This window comes from Halichondria panicea, chromosome 1 (assembly GCF_963675165.1).
Source record: "Halichondria panicea chromosome 1, odHalPani1.1, whole genome shotgun sequence".
NCBI lineage: Eukaryota > Metazoa > Porifera > Demospongiae > Suberitida > Halichondriidae > Halichondria > Halichondria panicea.
The window spans coordinates 8,446,423-8,465,764 of record NC_087377.1 but is presented as its reverse complement, the minus strand read 5'-3'; the positions used below and the strand labels follow the sequence as shown (position 1 = coordinate 8,465,764).

At 40.2% G+C, this 19,342-nt stretch overlaps 2 long non-coding RNA genes across 2 annotated transcripts in view; one reads left to right on the top strand and one right to left on the bottom strand.

Annotated features, from left to right (window-relative positions):
- The window catches only part of LOC135342189 (uncharacterized), a 33,205-nt gene extending 19,575 nt beyond the window's left edge, over window positions 1–13,630 (bottom strand). Inside the window, exon 1 of the long non-coding RNA XR_010396783.1 lies at window positions 13,591–13,630. This is a non-coding gene — a long non-coding RNA (uncharacterized LOC135342189). The remainder of the gene's footprint in view (window positions 1–13,590) is intronic.
- Window positions 24–8,457, top strand: LOC135342063 (uncharacterized). Its single transcript, XR_010396741.1, has 9 exons — window positions 24–356; window positions 448–644; window positions 824–1,284; window positions 1,338–1,515; window positions 1,633–1,713; window positions 1,763–2,987; window positions 3,043–3,279; window positions 3,677–3,973; window positions 4,051–8,457. It is a non-coding gene; the product is annotated as an uncharacterized LOC135342063 (long non-coding RNA).
- Window positions 13,631–19,342: the final 5,712 nt, after the last annotated feature.

Genomic DNA, 19,342 nt, shown 5'->3' with positions numbered 1-19,342 from the left:
CGAGTTGCTCCTGTCCCAGAAGCTTTCCCAGTAAGAGGGTGCAGGTAACTATGTTCTTCCGAAATCGAAGAAGGAGATCAGTACCGTCAACGATTAAACCTCTGAAGACTGAAAAGGCGCACTTAGTGCAAATCATTTCAGCAAAACCGGCTGAAGCCGCTCTTGGGCCAAGAAACTGCATGTTATCAGTGTGGACGAATGTGCGTACAATCGAAACCACGGTTGGTTGTACCATGTGCGACCAGTTCAACAAGAAAGTGCCTAACAACGCAGCAATTAACCAGTTAGTAAGAGAAATTCACCAACAAAGAAGAAAGCGAATTGGAGATTCATCAACATATCCTTTCTTTACAAGGGTAAGTGCGTTAGCTCTTTAAAGTGTTGATTCAACCATAATTATACACCTAATGTTTTCTTGGTTATTTATTGAGTCTTGAAATGTTATAGGTGTTGTTGGAGTTCACGTTAATGTGTGGGAAGGAAGCCATCTCTCGAATCAACTCTGCTGAAGATGGATGGTGAAGTACCCACTGATTACTCTGAAGAAACTCGGAGCTACAAGGCACTTCTATTCATTGATAAACAAATCAGTCAGGCCTGCAGGAGTAGGCTCTAAAGCTGCAGCTGCTTTTACTTTGTATCAAGTAAGTAAAAAAAAACGTATATACGCATAATTATAGCCGGTAATTATAATTATCAAATATTTGTCTCCCGAAAATTACCGGCTATACAGTAATAATATATAATTATGATTCAGTAACACAGTATAATTCCTTTCATGCCTCTTAATTGTGGAAGCACACCAAACTAACTCTTGTTGCAGGTCGGCACTGATATTGAGGAAGTGACAGCTGAAAAGACCTTTGTAGAGCCAAGGCTTGCAATTTTTGCTGACAAGAACATGAATGGCATGCAAGCGTTCATCCTTGGTGAAGGAAAGATTCTGTTTGAAGTATTGGGCGACAGTGTTATTGACTCAATCAGCTTGTTCGCAACATACTACGCCTTCTACGTCAGTTACCCCAAGCCATCACCTGCCTCTGGTCTCCTTCTCTTCATACAGGAAGTGTTGATGGGTGTGAAAGAGACATCTGTAAAAAATTGCTCGGACATTGAAGCATGCAGGACTGCACCTGAAGTGCATGGATTCGGCTAAATTTCTAACAAGGATTGTTGGTGGTGTCATGTACAAGAGAAATCCAGATGTTGATGATCAACTATAGAAGTGTTCCTACTCAGTTACTGAACTGCTACCCCTTCCTGTTGTCACCACTGGAAGGCATGGTAAGTCAATGTATTGTGAGTGTATATCTATATACCCATAATTATTATTGCAGGGCCATATCGTGAAAACTCTGAGGAATAGAATGAGGGAAAAGAGGCAGAAAAAACAGAAGGAATAACGCCGATAAAGATAGAGCACATCAGTGCATTTGAAAAACCAAAGAAAAGACGAAAAATCAAATTCAATGTTCATGAAGGGGAAGACGAAGGCTCTTATATCCGCCATTGCAAGTATGTTTCCTTTAGGAATTTTTTTCTCAGTATAATTATTACAGATTTCTCTGTGGAGAAAACATCACCGAATATGGTTTCAGTAAAAGAACTGATGTGCCTGACCCATTTACACAGAGGCAGAAAGAGATATCTGAGCATCCGATGCACATTTCTGCGATCTTGGAAAAGTTCCCCTTTCTTGGGAACAAGGAAATTGTAAGTACTTTTAGTCTACAATAATTATTAATTTTACTCTATTGTGCAGCTGATCTGGAGGCACCTAAGAAAAGAAAGCAGCCCCACAGATGCTGATCTTTGGAAGAATTTGTTCAATAAAATCTTGGAATGTACCAAGACATCGAGTACCAGTAGCATCCACGAAATTGTTGGGGAAATTGGACAGTTGGCAAGTATTAATGTATAATAATAGGCGCATTTCAAAATAGGTGCTCTTAAGCATTGCTTGAAAAATAGTACAGTGTCATTACTTATGTTTCGCGGACTGACCCAAGACCTTGGAATATACCAGCTTTTTGCGAAAATATCACATTACGTGCTTAACGAAGATTACAAGATAATTCTGTTTCATTATAGACTGCATGATCATGCATGACTCACATAGACAAAATTACTTCAGATTCAGATAAAAATAGGCAAACGAGAGCAAAATCTGCTAAGGCCTTATAATGATCATAGCAGGTGATCACAATTTCATGCAGTAATGTCCTTTTGATCAAGTTTTATTCTATTCCAGATGATATGGATTCTCTGAGCATCAAGTTCATAGCACTCATGGCTCTTCTTGTCACCCTTGGGACCATGCAGCTTGGCCGGAATAGCGAGGTGGCTGTAGCTCAGGAAATAGCCGCGGCTTAAAAACGACCTTACCTCGAATCTAATGACTACTTTTGCGGTTCTTGTCTCGAGGACAATGTAGGATAATTCTGTTCTCTATTTAGGTGTAATCCAAAACACACACCCAAAACGTCATATCCGGCCGTAATATACGTATAAAATTACATTGAAAACCTTGTTTGGGACAGCCAGCACTGGCCGGTAAACGGAATAGCGAGTGGCCGTACTTCAGGGTGAGTTTTGTGCAGTAAACATATATAGCTAGCATTCCGTGCCAAGCCAAATGGCCGGTATATCGAGGTGGCCGTACTTCAGAGAGCCGGAATAGCGAGAGTCTACTGTAACAAACATCTACTGACTAATACAAACACTCTAATAGATTGCTGTTGCCAGCTACGATAAAGTGACTGCTTTCACTAGCTATGCTGATACCAATACTGATGCTGGCACACATGATTAGATGAGGTATCTCTTGTAATAATAATTATGATGGCATAGAAAAAATAACTTCCTTTTTAGGAACATGCATGCAGAGTGTGAATACATGCAGATGCCAGCGCTGGGCCCGTGACAGAAATGTGTGCTGTGGATACTGAATCCTTGCCTCCTACGAAGAAATATTGCTCTGAGGCTTCGTAAGTGTTACTATAAATATCTATAATTAAGATTAATTATAGTGTATACATGCAGGTGAAAACGTTTAACATTATAACAACTCGAGTTGAGCTTCCAACACACTTTTCAAGACGAGTGTAAACAGCAATCGACAACTATTTACTCATGGAGCCTAACCATCAAGCAGCATTCATCCGGGAAATCGTTCAAGCATACGTTTCACAGCCCACCATGTACTCAAGATTATGCAGTGATTTCGAAAAATTGTTGACAAGCATCCTCTACGAGATGCAAAACAGTCAAAACCCATGGGTAAGTATTTATAGTTAGGACTATTAATTATATACTCATGTACAGTAGAACCTCGATTATCCGGCCCTCCATTATCCGGAACCTCGATTATCCGGCTTGGCAGTTTTCAGATTAAATAATTCAGAAAATGGGCGTGTCCCTAAAATGCACATGCGCGTTGCAGCTGTTACCATGGAGACATGCCTGCTTATCTTGCTGTTTATCAATAAAGTGGGTGGATCAAGGCGTGGTTTATCTATTCGATTATCCGGCATATTCACTTATCCGGCCTGCTTCTGGAACCAAGGTGTCCGGATAATCGAGGTTCTACTGTATAATAATTATCGTGCTATACATTCATGTACCTATGCATGCATTCATAGACCTTATAATAAGTGTTCATGTTCATTAATCACAGGCCACAATCAGCAGGCAAATTTCCCAGCGTTATCGAAATACTCGTCTATCAAACTTATATTTATTGCATGATCCTCGTGGTAGCTAAGTGTGAAATTAATCATGTCTGTTAGAAGATCCTATGGATTTTGAAAGTGAATCTCCTGTAAGCTCTCAGTTTCAATATGTTGTGGGAGGGTGGTGTGCATTGCAGAATTTACCTCAGCAAGAAGTAGATGTAGAGCTGACCAGAAACAGTTTCTGTTTGATACCTCCTTGATATTTCTTCCGTCATCAAGCAGACAAGTATCGAGCTCAAGTAAGCTAACGATGATGCTTGAAGGAAAGCATGTAATTATTATTATTGTGCAAAAACGCTTTCTTGAATTTTCTCAGAATTTCAAAGAAGAGGTGCAAAACAGTAACGGAGATGGTATTCACAAACCACTCGAAAATCCCATGTGAGAGCTGAGGCCGCAGAAACATCTGAAGGCAAGACTTGATAAAATAAGAACAATACTTTTGGCAAGTCTGCGTGTATAGTAACGTTCTTTTCGTCAGCATAATTATTATAGATATATAGCTTATTATATTGTTTTACATGCACATTGTATTGTAAAATTGGAAGAGTTACGACTTGTGGCTCAAGAAATGGCCAAAAAGTGGCAAAGGCAAATGCAAGTTGATTGTGTAATCTATACTGTTTATCAGTTTAAACCTATGCATTGCAAGGTAGCTGCTTCTCAAAATAGAATAAAAACGGAAGGATATGACAAAAGAAGAAGTGCATGACCACTCAATTAAGGGTCTGGCATAAAACAAAAAAAGAGCTTCCCAACACAAAACGAAATGACTACTATAACCGCGGTGGTGCACCTCAGGTTAATTATGTAGTTTGGTTGTACCAAGAGTTTAAAGTAGTATGGGCATCATTATTATGGAAACCATTATACAAGATAGTTTGTCTCATGCATGGTAAGTTTTTTGTCTGATATTTTCTGAACTATAAACTTGTGATACCTCCATAGAGCATAGTTCTCTCCTTGCCAACACAGCTTTTTTTGTCGTATGGAGTCTATGATCTAGTGTATGTATCGCAATGAGCTCTCAAGCTGATCCATCCTCAACCTTTAGAGGCGACCAAAAGTAGATGAATGCATCCAAATCAATTGTGAAATTATGCGCACTCTTGTATGTTTGTTCTTCAGTCGATATGGCAAGCCAGACAGCCTGAGGCAGGTCACATGCACTGTGAAGTAAATTAATGGCTCGACAACTAATTGTAAAGTATCCTTTCATTAAAGATTTCGAGCTAGGTATGGATATTTCACTAACACCAGTTCTATCATTTCAACCGTTCTGGATGAATTTAGGATACACAATTTATTTACATTTGAGATATTATACTGATGATTCCTCTTACTTGTTAAGCATCATGACTGAAGCAACTCCTCGCATAGAGAAAGATTTTCCGGTTGATATAGTCCAAAGAGGATATTTTGGGAGCAGCAGCTTCAGTACAACTCTTTAGCCAACAAAAGAGGCACCCCCTGCATGGTAATCCGGGTTCGTTTAAATATCTCTCTTCAACAGCATATCAAGCTGTTCGTGAATCTGGAATATCAAATTGCCTTCGGAGCGCACTGTCACAGATTACACCCACTGGACCACCCCATGCATACTCACTTTTAAAATCATAATAATATAATTATTATTACAAAATGTATTACGGGAAATTTTCGTGAGGTGCAAAATTTCGTGTTTTTCAAGGGCAGTATAGTCTATAGAGTTGAGCGGAGTCAACCAACGTGCATCAGTATCATGCAGGGCTGCTGCTCTGTTCCCTGCTAAGTTTCAAGGAAAACACAATTTTCTATGTTGCACGATATCGCCAAGGTTGTATACAAGGGACAAAAGTCAATGCAAGTTTCAAGGAAAACACAATTTTCTATGTTGCACGATAACGCCAAGGTTGTATACAAGGGACAAAAGTCAATGCTATTTAAGGAGATGGTTAGTGTCACACACACTCAACAAGGAGTTGCAGGTGAATCAACTGTTGAGCCAAAAGCTAACGTGTTGGCACTATTACTTAGGATAGGTGGTACTCCTGGTAGCATGTATATTGCCAGCAACATGTCAACACTCCTCCATGACCCTGACGACACGTTTAACATGGACACTGCTGTTGTAAATCTACCTCAAGCTGTGGTTGACAAATGGTGATGAAGGAACCTAAGGCCGAACAACAGGGGTGCCCTCTTCCACCCAGGAGCTGAGCTTATATACTCTAAGAAAACATATCAAGCTATTGATAATGGCAATATCACTGGCAAATCAAAGCTCCGTCTCCTCATGCCGAGAGAGGCGATGTAATTATATAGCCTTAACGGCGAAAATACATCCACTCCCTATGTGGTAATCGCATGTGCCGAGTAGCTCCAGCTGAAGGAAAAACCATCCATTCCGGGAGTATTGGGTGATTGAAAATGAGGCATACTACACATTATTAATGGCATGTATGCATGCAGGACTGGGTGAGAAAGTACATGAGCCAGATGTTTCGAAATCTTCGCCAGGTTTCTGAATCATCCAAAATTGGCCATTCAAGCAAGAAACTCAGCTCATACGAATTTGCAAAGCTACCAATTCCAGTATAACAGCAGGAGACTGAAGACGTGGAAAGGACTAACGAAAATAATTATGCCAACATGCATAAGTACACACAACATTGTGAATGGTCCACAAATTAAATTATTATGCAATGATGCAGCCCTCAGTTGCACACTTATACTGCCTCTATTAGTGAAGTGTGTGAGACATGTTGTGGTATAACTATCAAAGACTGCTGTGATGATTTATTCTGTATATAGAGCGCAGAATACGGCATTAATAACGGATTTGTTCTTTATTTGAAGGAAACGAAAAACTTCAACATCAATATAATTTGGGGATTAGCAATGCCATTATAATAATCATAGCGAGACTATAGAAGCATCCATATACTTTCAGAAATGGCTCACGAGTACCAGTTTGAATAACTGTGATACAGAATGGCAACTCCTTCTGAGGACACACCTCAGCGTCCAGCCCGGACCCCTGATCCTGCAGTGCAAGGTATTAAAGTACTTCCTGTCTCCTGAATCCTTTCCTAGTGGAGACAGATTCTGATGACGAAAGTAGTAATGAAGACTATATGTGCCTCCGGCTCCTGCTCAACAGCGTGGTACGTAGAGGCAGGGGCCGTGGTTGTTGCCGTGGTGCAGGTGCCGGCAGAAGTGTATAATTATGTAAGTATTTAAGTTTTATAATAGTGTTGTTTGAACGAATCATAGATAACATCTTTTTTGACACACCTTGTTTTTTGTCTCTATATAGCCCAAAACGATATCTATAGCTTGTCCAGGTATAATTAAAAATAAACGTTTTTTGATGCCTTGGAACGCTTGTTTGAAGAAATGAAATGGGGTGCACTTCCAGCCTCTACTGGAAAAGGACGACCAACTGTCGACTATTGACTCTCAGAACATAAGTGAATGTTATTGTTATATTCTAATTTCATTACCGTATAGCGGGTAAGTTTCGTGGGGTAAAAATTCGTTCAACTTGAGAAACGGTAGTTTTCGTGAGTAAAAATTTCGTTTAGTCTCGTGGCTGCACAGCATTCCTACGTTGAGATAAGCCACGCCTACGATAAAATTTCGTGGAGGTCAGCCTGCCCACGAAAATAACGAATATTTTACCCCACGAAAGTTACCCGCTATACGGTAGTACAACAAAAGCAGCTATTTTATTCACATCAGTTGTTCATATAATGTATTCTAATTTCATTAGTACAACAAAAGCAGCTATTTCTTTCACATCAGTTGTTCATACACATTTACGAGTGCAATTCAATATAAATATACCTCAAAACATCATGACAGCAAGATAATCAAACTGTAAAAAAAAATGTTGGCTGCTAAGAACAATTCACAAGATCATTTCTTCATTCTGTCATAATGGATAGCGAAGAAGACGCTGCACCAGCTCCTCTGCCACCAGCCGCAGGACTGCCTCAACGTCCACCACCACGTCTGTGGCATTGGTCCAGGGCGAGGGCCAGACCCGCCAGGGCCAGAGGTTGAGGAGAAGGAGACCTATAGGAGGCAGAGGGAGAGGACGAGGAGGAGAACGAGGAACTGGACGTGGAAGGGATTTATTGGGAGCACCATGGGCCACCCACACTTCCCCAAATGTGGCCACGTCCATTTCCAGAAGAAGGAATCGTAAATGTCAGTTTGGTCTAGCTGTTGTGAATATCTGTTTCATATGCACATTACTTCCCTTACAGATTTATCACGGCCAAGTGAACTTCTACAATTAGAATTATCTACTCTTAATGTGTTAATAATTAAGCCACAAAATAATAATGCGATTGATTGATTGAATGTAGCTGCGATTGGCCACAAATTGATTATCCGCCCCCATTAACGTAGATGATTAATTTTCAAAGAAATCCAAGTGCTGGTGGCTACAAAAGTGTTGCCACTACCCCTTCCTGTTGTCGCCACTGGAAAGAACTGTAAGTCAACAATGTAGTTTTAGTCAGTATAGCTACGGGCCATATCGTAAAACCGTGGCTATGATAGCCTCCATGCAGTCAATGTTTGCGGCCTTCCCCGCACGTGCTCCACACCTGGCGATACCAAGATTTTATTGTTTGCTTCAGCCAACGTTTTCAAACCACTGTGTGACTCCAAAAATTATTGTGCTTCTGCTTTTAAAAGGTATACATAAAATGGCGACCAACATCACTTTCACGCATCATATTGCAGTGTATTGGACACAATGAAAACTAGTCTTGATGAATAATTATGAGAGCATTAATATTTATTATAATTATATACACTATACTACAGTCGTACATGGACTGAACAAAGGGATAGAGGCGGTCTTTATCATGTCAGTAACAATTTTTTCTCTCTCACCAAAGCGATCGAATTGGTGTGTAGGCAGCATGCATCTTGATGTCAGAACAGACCCAACACAAATAACCAGCTCCGGATGAAGTGGATGTTACATGATCGAGAGGTATACGTGTAGTACTCCAATAATAATTATACGCCATAAATTATATATACCTTAATTTATGCTACATTGTAAAAAGGGCTTTCTGCAACGTGACAAGATAAACTGCCGAATGAGAAATTATCATAATTATACCGCACTAATTTATACCTGCAGTTCAATTCTGACCAATTCCTGTATAAGCCCTCTGCCCACCATTTCGGAATTAGTAGCCTTATCTGGTGGTGGTGAGGATTAAGCAACCGAAATATGGACAGCAGAAAAAATATGTCAGCAGCAAGAAAAAGTACTTGCATGTATATAGACTACCACAGAAACCTGATGATACAGAATCCATCTTGCCCAATTAAACTCCGGAACTTATCTGAGACGCTTATACTGTTGGTCATAAAAAAGTTAGTGTTTGGGATGATAATAATTGTGTTAAAATAAATTTGTGAGGTAATTCTGTAACTATAATATTGTATACTCCCAGGTCACCCATGCACTACCAATCTTTGCTCATACTTCGATGTTGTTGGAAATGTCAGCCCGGTAGCACTTGATGAGACAAGTTCTGTGTCCCTTCAAAGAATGAGTACAGCTGTTGGTCTGGAAATTGATTTTCTCCCCAGGATGCCAGTGACTACATACCCAAAGATTCTTCTCCGTGGCCAACTGTTTATTAGTAAGGCAGGAAGTAGAAGCCAAAAGCGTAATAGCTCCACTGTAACCTATAGTGATCCCACTGATTGTGACAAAGTGTGTTTTGGAGTGATTCAAAAGTTCCTCACAATAGATAATAAAGAATGCCCTGAGAAGATACTTCATGTTGCTCTTGTATATCCTCCACGAATGTTGATTCTTGCACTTTTCTCAATCAAGTGGATTTTCCTGAAGAAATTGACACTTATAAGCACTTACTCACTTCTGATTATGTGTCCGTAACAGGTCATCAAGGAGATTAGTTGCTGTGAGAATATCAGATATTGCAATGATGTGCTTTGATGTGTCCACTTCCACATCTTCTATACTATCTGTTTTGTTGAAAGAAAGAGACACAAATTGATGTGCTGATGCGCATGTCTGTAATTGCAAACTCCAATTAAATAAACTTCGTGAAAAATTGTCATTAAACTCCTCCTATAATGATTATTAGCCTCGAATCCAGGCCTCTGTCTGGATTCGAGGATATATAGCGACTTCCTACCATGCTTGTTTAGCGCTTTTATATAGAGGTGAGTGTTGAGTATAATTATAGCATGCATTCCATGTGCAAATGCTGTTACAAATGCTGTTGTCCATACATGTGTATAACACTTCTTAGTCTTGTGCATGCGCAAGATAAGCGATAACCGAACTCCTTGACAATCTTAAAGGTATGTTATAATTTATTACTATTCGTTTAATCAAATATACCAGAGACTGAGTTAAGGCAACTAGTGCCAAATGGTGACATTGTCACCCCGGCCCCAACACCAACTGCAGTAAGCTCTACAAATCAATTCAGTAAAACTTGATTCTACTTCATGGTAGCTTGGAAAGAAAAGAGGTACACTAGCCCGGCCTTCCCTGTATGGGAGGGCAGAAGCCGAAAAAAAAGATGGCTGTTAAATGAAAAAATGAAGGAGAAGGAGATGAGGAGAGAAGACAGCAAAAGGAGAAAGAGGAGGAGGAAGAAAGGGGAACAGTTGTTACTAAAGTAAGACTGATAAAATTATACTGTCTTTCATTATAGATATCACTTTTAACATTGGATTTCAAGGGCGTGGGGGCGGCAGGAGGAAGGGAAAACGGGGAAGGGAAAGGACCGCCATTACTATTACTATATATGACATTATCCTTTAATATAAGCTTACTACTTTCAGTTTATGTAATACTATAACATTATAGTATTATAATTATTATTGTGACTTATAAACATTATGATTGCCGTTTGTCAAAAAACTTTACAAACAAGTGCAAAAAACATTTTGGGGGAAGGTAATAGTCTTTGCGCTCCAACTAGTTGGGGGTGGGGCTCAATCTTTGCAATCTTTACCAGTTTGGTCCAGTGCTAATTGGATTCAATGCAGAGAAGAGTCATACATATTTGTTGCCCTGCAATTTTGGAGGCAAGATTTTATTGTGCAGACGTGTGAGTATGCAGAGCTTGCCAAAAGTGAGAAAAAGAAAAATTAGTGGTCAGAGGCAACTTTAACATTAATACTCTACGGCACAGTTATTGTCTTTAACTTGCATAGAGTCATGTATATACATGTTTCTTCGAATATATAAAAGAAAGAACTTGTGAGGTGTCCTCATCGATTAGGACGGTAAAGGGCAGGGCAGGGCAGTAAAGGGACTGCAACTAGATTTATGCGGAGTTTAATTGGTATGGTACCCTCCACTGAGGCTTGCAGCTAGTTCAGCATCGAAGAGTATCAACCAAAGAATCCAAACAGCAGTATTTAGTAAGTGCATAATTATTAGGGTATGCATTAAAGGAACTCACTCAAATGTGACTATAATTATAGACCTGAAAAGTAGATTGTGTAAATATTACTTGCTGTTAATGTTAGCTTATTTAAAATGTTGTATCAGTGAGCATTGCGTGAAATGTACTTAGTGCTATACTTCATTGAGAATACTGCTTGGAGAAATACCCAAGGTGCTCAGCTGACAAGCTAATGCGAGATCTAACAAACAAGTGTGAGAGGAGGTCTAGAACGAAGCAACAGCACTGTATATATATACATGAAAGGAACAAAGTCTCTGATCTTTTGTCCGGTATTATGTTAATTATGCATCATGACCATTGAAGCGACAAAATGAAATAATCTTATGCATATTTCATGTGTAAAACAGGTATATTTCATGCATGGTTAATGCATGCTTCAGGCATGTTGATTCATGCATCTGAAACATGCACTCTTCCTATACCTGTAAAGCGTCCCAAATGTTGGTGTGTTTCATGCAAACACACAGTAATGAAATGAAAAATAATGTTCATCATGACTGTAAGTGTTGTATAAAAAACTATAGTACTTTATCTGCAGTTTTGGTATCTCCACCGAGGCTGATAACCTGTTTCAGGTGCTATTATTATGCATGCAACAGTGTTCTGTCCAATACAACACAGCAAGGCAGGTCATTGTGGCAACCCAGAGCTAAACTGACCGGTTATTCAGGGTTAGTAAATAGCCGAATGCCGATCGTTATAATTCACACTTCTGGTACATTATCTCTTTCCTTGGCAATCTGTTGTAGAAATTACAACAATGGGTAAGGAATCGTTATGATGAATTAGATGAAGTTGTATGTGAGCTCCTCCCTGACAAACAAACTGTAGTCTAGGTAACCGCCTTATCAGTCAAGTAGGCTAAAAATCTGTGTCCTTTGATGTAAGCTTTGATGTCTCTTTGTGCATATGTAGTTATAAAAAAAAAAAAAAAAAAAAAAGAAACCTTTGACTAGCTAGGAAGAGTAGCAGCAGTAGTAGTAGCAGTGCAAGCAGGACTAGACTAGATTAAAAAGTTGGTGGAAAGAATAACTGACCGTTTGGACGTCACCTGGCTGCCAGACTTTCATCTGGACTCTTCCCCCTGAGTAGCTGGCCTTTCTCTAAGCCACAAAACTGAGCAAGAAGCTGAAGAAGCAGCTAGACAGAGACATGTACCTAGCCTTGAGAATTGGGAGGCGTGGCTCAACTAGTTAGCCCAGCCCAGAGGAATTGTTACCGTGGGTACTGAACAACCGTAGAAGTAGGGCTACCCCTGGCTTTACTGAATTAACTAGCTGTGTCTGCTGTCTAGTTGGACCAGATTTAGCTAGATAATGGGGTAGAGAATAGTTGAGCGGTGCTGTGTGTAGCTTGAACTGTACTGGCTGGCAAGAATCTAGTAAGCACCCTATGCACTGATAACTGGTCAGAATGGAGGGTATGTTCTAGGGATCTGGACAGCTGTACATCCAAAGGAGCCAGGGAGTGCCAATCATCTTCTCCCAGTCTCTGACACGCTAAACAAAAGGAGCTAGAACTGGGAGTCCCAGCTAGAATTGCTAGCCGGATCTAGACTAATAGAATGACATGGAGGCGTGGTGAGGCCGGATCCACACTAATTGATCGACCTAAAGACGCTCCTGTTCCAGATTTCACGAATGGCAAGGAAAGGGGTATGCTCTCGCTATTCCGGCCCTCTGAAGTACGGCCACCCATTCGGAATGCTAGCTAGATGCTTACAAAACTCACCCTGAAGTACGTATACTGGCCAGTGCTGGCTGCCCCAAACAAGGTTTTCAATGTAATTTTACACGTTTATTACGACCGGATATGACGTTTTGGGTGTGGTTTGGCAAATAAAATTGGATTACACTTAAATAGAAAGCAGAATGATTCATTATCCTCGAGGCAGATCCGCAAAATTAGTCATTAGATTCGAGATAAGGGCGTTTTATTTTAAGCCGTGGCTATTTCCCAAATTAATTACAGCCACGCAAGCATTGCCAATCACATTTCCCGAATGCGTTTATTACTCATGCAGTGACGCTCATGATTTCAAAATTATTAAACCACGAAATTTATTGAACGAAACGCTTTTAGAGGCCATTCCAAGAAATGTAAGTGCCTCGGTCAACTGGATACTTGATCTCCGTTTTACTGATGTTTCACAGACAACCACGTCTTCCTGTTGATGCAGCTCGAAAATGGCATGCTCTACTTACGCATTATATAGAAGGTAGAGACAAAAAGTGTGTTTGCTACACTGGTAAATGAATCAAGTATAATAATTTTATTGTGGAGTATTTTGTGCACGGGGGAGCAAAGTTTAGCTTTTTTATATTATTTAAGGAGGCCAATACAAGATTAGGAGAAACAACCCCCACCCCCCATTAAATTAATCAAACCTCTGAATTAATCCACACCGGGATGAATTTTGAGCCTGAGCCTCAAACCGGATCTTTGTTAAAGAATGTGTGCAATTGAGAAAGGGTGAGCTAGAAGCAAAAAAATTAATTTATTTATGCGTATCCCATCCAAATCATTGTTACCTTTGAGATAAGCTTACCTTTCACAGGCTGAACTGGGAAAGCTTTATGATACTTTTATAGTGAGCTGCATGCCCATTAAATCCCCGAGACTGGTAACATTCTGTACAGAGAAGTGAAATTGAGTTTTCAGTGGCATAAGTTTACACGAATACCGTATACGACAGCACTAGAATATTAATTTTGCTTAGCAGATCTTAAGCTATTGCATTCTGGCGAAGATCGTGCGTAATACCAATTTAGTTGCGAAGTGATCACAACGAATTGATGCTCGTAAAATATAAAATTGTAGTTATACAACATAGTATTGAATTACAGCAATGGTAGACGCATCTTTTAGGGCCTCAAAAATTATGGAGGCGCTGTAATTACGATATTTAATCCACCCGCAAGCAATGAATACCAGACTCTTTTCCAAGGGCTTGGGATCAACGCTACCGCATATAATCTGGTTAGTAAGCGCATGCACCTATAGGGAAGCCTCTATACTACTATTATCCAGATGCGCTTATAGAGATTAACTGCGCCCATGACGTTTCAATGAAGCAAATGTCGCTAGATTGTTTGTTTGCAAGGTCTATAGTTATATCTGACAGCCTAGCCTCGATTGTAGCCCACTGGAAAATCAGTGTTTTTATTAAAGCAGCCTAAAATCGAGGCAAGTAGACTCTGTAAAATTACCTCCAATTAGATGCGACCCTCTAAACATGCGACACCAGGACTTCAATATAAGTTTTTAACCTCCAAAAGAAGCGACCTCTGGCTAAACACATGTAGCACTGTGGTGCTCTGATGATCAAGTCAATGATACAAACCATACAACTATGGATATAATGAACATACAGAGTAGCTCTGCCATGGCCAGTGCTTGCTGCAGTACAGTATTCTTCACTTCCTGATCCTTCATTCATTTTTGTTGGGGACAAAGCCAGCTGGACAACTACATGTAGACTACGCGCTTGCGCAATGCAACACGCAGAATGGCATGGTGGATCACATGAGCTGTTTGTAGTTTTCTCTACATGATTTAGCTACAGTACAGCTAGCTGTACACTGCGGGTTCTTGCAGCCGCCTCCTGTTGTACTAGTAGGACTTTTTGGTAAGTTGAACAATGAAGATGTCGGGTTGCTAGGCTCGTTTCCAGGCCTTCGTTTTCTTGCGTACCTTAATTAATGTAAGTACAGTGCCCAGAAAAGAACACCAAAAATGTGCGTTCAACCCAGCTGGCCCCAAAATTATGGAGGTTGAAAAATTAAAATCCTGGTGTCACGTCTAATTGGTGTTAACTCTGTCTTAATCTCTTCGCCTCGATTTCAGGCCACTTAAAAACATGTATTTTCCAGTGGGCTATAATCGAGGCTAGGGTGTGGCTCTCATTTGCCTCTTTATTATATAGGACGTGACATTAATCGCAGCTGTCACTGTCTTTTAAAGATCAGATAATTGCCTGAGTTTGAGGGTGTCGCATATTTAAAATGGGTGTGGTCTAGCTAACTGCACCGTTGTCATGTTGAGCACTGAGTGGTTTGACTGTAGCTTTAGCTGCAACATGAATGTCCTAGAGAGTTAATTATCAGGTACTTTGGTTTTCTTCTCAGATTTGTGCTAGTTGTTCCCTTTCTCTGCTTGTAGGAGTCTGGACTGCATATACCGTAAGACCTCGATTTAAATTAAGCGACACTTTTTAATAATTACGAAGCCAGAGGTCACTTCTTTTGGAGGTTGAACAATTATATTGAAGTCCTGCTGTAGCATATTTAGAGGGTCGCATCTAATTGGAGGCATGTTGGAGGTAACTTTACAGAGTCTACGATTTCAGGCCGCACTGATTTTCCAGTGGGCTACAATCAAGGCTAGGGAGTGGCTATATTTACCTCTATTTAGAACACGACATTAAAAAATAATTGTCAACGCAGCTGTCGCTATTTTTAGAGGTCAGAAAATTGTTGAGGCTTCTGGGTGTTACCCTTTTGCAAAAACTTTGAAGCAAAAGTATAAAATTATGCCTTCGTGCTTTTTCTTAGAGGCATAATTTAATAAACATAAAATGGAAGGTGTGGTTAGGGAATTCGTGAAAAGTAAATGACTTCTCCAAATGTAGGCGATATTTAGCTGACAATTGCGACGAAAACTATTCTCCTACGCATTGTAGGCCCTAGAGAAATTATTCATTTTCCTCCCTGTCTTTATAATATTATTCATTTTTAATGCTTCAGCTTGGTTTACAGTTTGTATTGAATTCTATATAGCGGGTAATTTTCGGGGGTAAAATACCGTATATGGTCGATCAGAGTCCGCTCTTGTATAAAGGCCGCTCTCAAATACTGCGAAATTTTTGTGGGTTAGCAATCCTACACAAAAATTGAGTCTACTAAAATTGTTAGAATTATCTGCTACTATATAACGTGCCAAGATTAAAGGCGTGGCTTCCAGTAAGCAGTCATTTTCCCCCGAACATTGTGCAACGAAATGCTTTTAGAGGCCATTCCACGAAATATAAGTGCCTCAAAAATTTCGCACTATATGGTAGTACTAGCCTCAGTGAACTTTGACTCTAGCATTTCTGCACGTGGCAGCCAAAAAAAGTACAGCTAGCTACTAAGTACAGGTACGTAGCAGCTTGTTAGTGCTTCACAAAGACTTTCTCATGGCAGAGTTCAAGTGAAGAAAACTTTCGATGACAAACTAAACGTCGTTGGAGCTAATAAACACCTCTCTTGAATTGTAGCCTCCTCTCCCAGCAAAACGAAACATTTAGTAGCCGCGGCTCCTGATCAAGCATATATACGGTATTCGTTATTTTCGTGGGCAAGCTGGCCTACACGACAAGGAAATGTAGGCGTGGCTTACCGTAACGCATGCAATGAAGTTAAACGGAATTTTTATACTGACCGTTTTCCAGTTAAACGAATTTTGTACACCACAAAATTACCCGGTATACACAATCTGCAGCTTCTTGGAGTTTTCTGGAAGAGCTCTGTCCCGAGAAGGATATCAGGTAGGTAAAAAAGTGACTTAGCAGTTGTTGTATGTTTTTCTCTTCACTCATGCTCGCTCATTGCATACACTTATATATATAGCTAAGATGTGTGAAGCGCTAAATCGTAACTTCTATCGAAGTCAACGGCCATGTAAGTGTTTTCTCTACGGGGTGTCAGGGTGTCATACAGGATTTGAACTAGGGGGGGGGGAAATAAGAAGAACATTTTGCTAAAAAAAAAGGTCAACTGTTACTTCAATACCCTCTTAGTATGTAAAATTTCCAGCTATGGGCCCCGACCAGTACCTGGCCCCCCCCCCGCCCTGTGTGACACCCTGGGTGTCCAAATGTACAAACTAGCGTCCTGAGATGGGAAATCAACAAGGATTGTAACTTCAGTCAAAAATCAACCAAATGGCAGATCAAATATGCTGAGCTGGCTAGATAATCTGCATGTACTATAATTATACATTTAGAATAGTCTGCCACATGTAAGAGAAGTGTAGCCATTATTTAGTACCCGTGCTGAAAGAAATGCGCTTTATCTCGTAATTGTGGGTACAGTAGGCCTCAAATAAAAGTTTTCGTTCTGTTATTGAACATAACCGCACCGTGGCTGGATCAAACATTTGAAAGCATTGAACTCACCACTGTCACGAGGTACTCATGTTACGAATATTGGACACACAGACAATGGACTTGCTGAGTGCACTAACAACCACTTCTACTTCAGAACCTACCTTCTTTAATTCTGCATGGCAGTTTAAGTAATGTATGAAAGTTTAGTCACTTAGTAACGTATAAAAGTGATTACACATCGGGAAAAACCGTTCCAAATTTGACTTTCAGAGTATGCAAACTCGGACTAGCTAGGTGCAAAACGAATAAGCAGAGCTATAGTTACATGTAACAGCAAGCATTTTGCAGAGTCTTTCTGCCAGTTGTTGATTGATCATGTCAATCAGCATGATAGATAGATCTACAGCAGTATCTACTTGTAATTGTATCCATGCATGGTCACATTTTGTGTATACTCTACGATGCATGCAGGTGGTAGAATTGTAGCTATAGTTCATTGATCAAGGCAGTTCTAGACCAAACCAAGATGGCTTTTTCCTGTTCTCCCTCTCAAGCTAATCCCAGCCCAGATATGTACCTTCGTTGGATGTTTGGGTCTGTATAGGGAGACATAAAGATGTAGTGCACAGAGACAAATGTATTTTGATTTAGGTCTGGGAGCGTCTCCAATCTTCCTGCAACACGTTCTTTGGTCGTCCTGTAAATTAGCACTTGTCCAATCCACTCGCTTGACTTTGTTTGCATCTCTATAATGAGCTGGCAGTAGGCTGACCCTCTAAATGTCCAGCCAAGAACTCTTCTGGCTCTCAGGATTGTAGATAGACTGATGTCTATCCTGTTCTGTTGACAGAGTGCAAAAAGCTGAATGGCTGTAGTCTCGTCGTCTGTCTATCTGCTTCACTCACACAGTGATCTTAGTGGGCCTACCGGAGCCTTCTCTTCTTCTGGTTGTGCCGGTCTCGTTTTTAGAAATGTTGATACTCCGCGCCTACTAGTAGTGATGCCCTCGTCTTGCTGAACTTTCTTGGAGATAGTAGAGGCTTTATAGCGATATCTGTACAGCACTGCGCTCTGTGTTGGAAACACATAGAGACTGTTCTTATAATTATATTGCCCAAAGATTTAGATCCCAGCAGTAGATGTAGTCACATAAAAATAATAAAGTAGTGAGAAACAGATGTAAGTACATCAACTGTTAATTGAGGTGGCTCTCGCAGGTAGAGAGCAAGGTAACAAACTTGGCCCAAAAACTTGCGAGACACTCATTCTTTGGCGACGAAGTTATGCGCCAATGTACCCCGATAACCCTAACCCTAACCCTCGAATGGTGCTAGGGACCTTCCAGCCTTACCGAGAGAAGAGGTTTTTCAGCTCAAATTGACCATTTTTGAGCTGTTTCCTACATATTGGGCAGCCCCTGCCACTTTTGAGGGCCTTTGGGCAGAGTGCGTTAGCTCCATTGAGCAGTCATGCAAACGGATTCGAAGTGCATACAAAAAGACCCTTTCTTATGAATAGTCCCCATGTACATGTATGTACATTTGTTATTGTATAATTATTTCTATTTATAGTCTACTTATCACCTAAAGTTTATATCATATCTTTTTAAATATTGCTCACTCTTCTACCAACATTTCACCTTATTGTTATGTTATTGTGAACCAGCTCTTCACTCTATCAACATTGGTGTTGTTAATAATTATTAGAGTGTATGCATTACAAAACCAATAGTATGGTAAGCTTCAGTGCACAAAGTCCTTGAGCATGCAGTAGCCAGTTGCTGCTCCATTCAAGTTGCTGCTCCATTCATTTCAATGACCTTTGGCAGTATTTTTCTTAAGTGTCCTATATATTTGAGACACTTGTTCACCAGCTAATGCCTGCCCAGACATGAACCTTTGTGGGGTGTTTTGCTCTGTGAATGTTTTTAATAATTATAATTAAAACACACTAATTTGTTAGTCTAGATGCAGTAATTTAATATGTACACAAATTAACAAAACTACTATTAATAACCTTGGCTTAGGTTTTGGTGCTTTTCCTATCTTCCG